Below are 4,629 nucleotides of genomic sequence, written 5' to 3' on the forward strand. Positions count from 1 at the left end.
CTGTATCAGACACACCTTAATCTCCAAAGAGATACCATTGCTCTTCAGCACTTTGGAGAGGTCCCTAACAGCAGACAGAATTTTAATTTTCATTCAGTAATTGAAATTTTTTTTTCAAATGTGACTTGAATTTTTCCATTCTTTTCCTTGTAAGAACTGTAAATTTTCCCCTCTGGCTTTTTTGAGAATGTTCTCTATAGGAGAAATTAATTTACGTGTTTCTGATATGTTATGGGTTAAATTTTTGTTTTTTGTTCATGAGTTTCATTGAATACCCTAGACCTTTAGATATACTGTTTTATCAAATTAGGTAAATTTTTAATAATAATTTCTTCAAATTTCCTCCCTCTGTTTGGAAAATGATCTCTGTATGTGGACATCCACATATATGTATTTTGCATTGCAGTTTTAAAGTTACTTAAAACTTCTTAATATAGGAAAACTGGACATCGTTATGAAAGACATGAAACACATAAATATTGACATATTAGCTGTTAGTGGAGTGAGATGGATTGGCATGGGACCTTTTGAATCAGATAATCATATGATCTACTTAGCATAGAAGATAAATGGTTAAAAAAATGAGGTTACTTTCATAGTTCAAAAGCCCATTTTTAGCTCCATCTTGAAATACAATGTTGTGAGTGACAGGATAATATCCATATACATAAAAGGAAGACCTTTTAATACCACTATCATTCCAATTTATGCAACAGCAAGAGCCAAAGAAGAAGAAATGAATTATTTATACCAACTTTTTCAGCCAGATATTGATGGAATATGCAGCCAAGATGTATTAATAATAATGGCGGACCAGAATGCAAAATTTGGGAACCAAGAAGAAGGATCAGTAGTCAGAAAACATGGACTTGGTGACAGAAATGAGGCTGAGGGCTCTAGGGATGAGATGGTGGTGATGGAGGAAGCTGTGTGAGGAGCTAGAGGAGCAATAAGTGCATAGAAATGGGCCACAAGAGAGACCAACATGGTGCACAGAGACCAATGTGGCATGGTGTGGATAATAGGAATTGGAGTCAGAACTTTTATTAAAACAGTTTGCTAGCTACATGAGAAGTGAGCCATGGGCCCTAGTGGAAGCCATCAGTTGAACTGCAGTGGGGCCCACGATCCAGGAGAAAGCAGGTTAGTAGAAAATTGACTGAGTTTTCTTAAGCCCCACTAGGAGTAAGCAGATCTGTTGGAATTTGATTGAGTTTTCTTGGGTCCTGCTGACTGCCCAGGATCAGGTGGGCTGGTCATAATTTGAGTGAGTTTTCTTGGACCCTGCAGAACGGCCAGGAGCGAGCAGGTCAGTGGGAATTTGACTGAATTTTCTTAAGCCCCACTGGACCTAGGGTCCTGCTGGGGCAGGGGTCACGGGGCAAGGGTGCCTGGGTGAGGGCCACTGGGCAAGGACTGCTGAGTGAGAACTGCTTGGTGGGAGACAGACAGCTGGAATTTCAGTGGGGACACCACTTGTGAGCACACCCAGACAGCTGAAATCTGAATGGGATTCCTGCAAGTGACTGACCAGTGCCATGGTCGCCCCACCCCCTGTGCCTGCCCTGCCCCCCATTTGGCTCCATACCTGTGCCTACACATCCATTCAATTAACTTGCCTTTAATCCAGAGCACCTTGATCTAACTTACTAAAAGAGGTTGCTCTAACAGGTCCTGAACTAAACTTTCCCCTGAGTCAGAAGTTCAGAGAAAAACACAGGTGGAGTAGCAGCCCTGCTGATTTCTAGAGCATTGTCTTCAGAGCAAGCACCTATCAATGTCTTGGAAAAAGCAAGCTATTTCACACCCTACACTAGTGCATAGCAAGGTGTCACCCACAACAGGTGACAGAGTATCAATGGATTTCCTGAAGCCAGAAAATCTGAAGGCACAGAATTTAAAAGAACAATGATTGAATATTTTCAATGGATGAAAGAAAAACTTGAGGAATTACAGGACCTGCAAGCAAAAATCAGAAGGAGCTGAAACAAACAAACAAACAAAAACAACCAATGCAGAACAATGCAGATAAAACAAATGAACCTTTAGTGGCACTGGAAAAAAATAAGAAAATATGATCCAAAATATGAGGTCCAATGTTTCAGATGCTGTCATAATGATGGAGTGACACATGAGCAGTATTGAAGAGATGGAACACAGAACCAGTGAAATAGAAGATTGAAATGTCACCACTGACCTGTTAGAGCTAGAGGCAGAATCAAAAAGAAAGGAAAAAGAAGAAAATCTGAGAAAAATGTGGGACACCATAAAAAGAAATAACATGTACATGATCAGAATCTCAGAACAGGAAGAAGCAACTAAAGGCACTTAAAAAGTTGTGGAAGAATTCCTAAAGGAAAATTTACCAGGCATAATGAAGAATGAGAGAATACATATTCAAGAAGCTGAGCCAACAACATATAGAATAGACACTAAAACAAAACACCAAGGCATATCATAGTCAAATTTGCCAGAACTAAAGATAAGAGAGAATTCTGAAAGCAATGAGGGAGAAACAAAGAGTAACCTATAAGGGAGAGCAGATAAGATTAAGTGCAGATTTCTTAGCAGAAACTATGCAAGCAAGAAGAGAGTGGAAGGACATATATCAAACACTCAAATAACACAAAGTTGTTAACAGTTACACCTTGCTTAGATCCACAATCAACACTCTTGTCTCCAGCAGTCAGGAAATCAAAAGATGAATTGCATTAGGTAAATATGCTGTTAAATTTAGCAACAATGTCAATCTAGAGGGTAAGGTGCGCTTGATGTAGCCCATGTTCTTCGCAATTGCTGGCTATATATCAGAAAGCTGGATAATGACTAAGGATGACAGAAGGAGAATTGATACCTTTGAGATGTGGGGCTGGAGAAGAGTCTTGAATATACCACTAATAAGACAAATTAAGTCTATCTTGGAGAGCATAAAACCAAGTTTCTCCTTGAAGGCTAGGATTTTGGTCCTCTGACTCACATACTTTGGGCACATGCAATCTTTGGAGAAGGAGGACATCATGCTCAGAAAGGTGGAGGGACAGTGCAGAAGAGGAAGATCTTGGATGAGATGGATTGATATAGTAACTAGGTCAATGAGGGTAGATGTGAGACTGGCTCAGGACAGGTTAGATGTCAGAGCTATCATACCTAGGGTCAACTATGAGTCACAGGCGACTTGACGGCATTTAACAACAACAGTTAATGTAATCATCACTATCAATTCAATATCATTGAAATCACATGAAAGCAAAATACTGTAGAAGATCATTTACAAACAGCTGGAACAGTACATAGATAGGGAACTGCCAGAATTTCAAGTGAGATTTAGGAGAGGCCATGGCACCTGGAATAGCATTAGTGATGTCAGATGGATCGTGGCTGAAAGTAAGGAATAGTAGAAGAATGTCTATTTGTGCTTTATTGACTGTGGATCATGATAAGATGTGGTTGACATTGAGAAGAATGGAAACCCCAGAGCACTTGATTGTACTCATGTGGAACCTATACCTGGATCAGGAGGCTCTTAGGCAAACAGAGAAGAGAAGCACTGCATGGTTTGGCATTGGGAAGGGAGTATGTCAGGGGTGCATTCTATTTCCACACCTGTTTAATATATATGCTGAACAAATTATCTGAGCAACTGGACTCTGTGAAGAGGAATGTGGCATCAGGATTGGAGGAAGACTCATTAATAACTTGCATTATGCAGATGACACAGTTTTGCCGGCTGAAAGTGAGGAGGGCTTGAAGTACTTGTAGGAGATCAAGTAATGTGGCCTTCACTATAGATTGTTTCTTAATATCAAGAAAACAAAGATTCTTATCATCGGACCATTAGGCAGTGTCATGATGGATGGAGAAAAGATTGAAACTGTCAACAGTTAATCCACAATTAACACCCTTGGTACAAGCAGTCAGGACGTAAGGAGAGGCATTACACAGAAAATCTGCAATTAGGAAACTTTCCAAATTGTTGAGTAGTAGTGATGTCAGTTTGAGGACCAAGGTATGTCTGATTCAGGCCATAAACTTTCCGATTACTAGCATACATCTGAAACGCGGACAATCAATAAGGATGACAGAAAAAGAATTTATTCCTTTGAGCTGTGGTCTTGGAGAACAACACTGAACACGGATGGCCAAGATAATGATCAGATATTTCTTCGAGATGATAAAACTAGAGTGATCTTTGGAGGCAAGAATGATGAGGCTTTGCCTAACATACTGTGGACGTATTGCCAGGAGATGCTACTCCTTGGAGAGGGACACGATGTTGGGAAGGGTGAAGGGTCAGCGAAGGAGAGGAAGACCCTCAAGCAGGTGGATTGACAAGGTGATGGCTGCAATGGGCTCTTGTGTGTAAGGAAGTGTGAGGATGGCACAGGACAGAACAGGGTTCAGATCTTTTATTCATAGGGTCACTGTAAGTCATGCTCAATTTTACTGGACACTTAACAGCAACATAATCTCCTGAATTGTATCCATTTTTATACTGCTTATGATTGTTGTTTTCCTACTTCTTTGGCATAAATGTTGATTTTTTTATTGTATGCATAATGTGAATTTTAGGTGTGTTTAAGTTTTTAAAAAACTATATATACACACACCACACACACACACACACACACA

The sequence above is a fragment of the Elephantulus edwardii genome, unplaced genomic scaffold (assembly GCF_000299155.1).
Source record: "Elephantulus edwardii isolate Elephantulus edwardi_28Jun2011 unplaced genomic scaffold, EleEdw1.0 scaffold00009, whole genome shotgun sequence".
Lineage (NCBI taxonomy): Eukaryota > Metazoa > Chordata > Mammalia > Macroscelidea > Macroscelididae > Elephantulus > Elephantulus edwardii.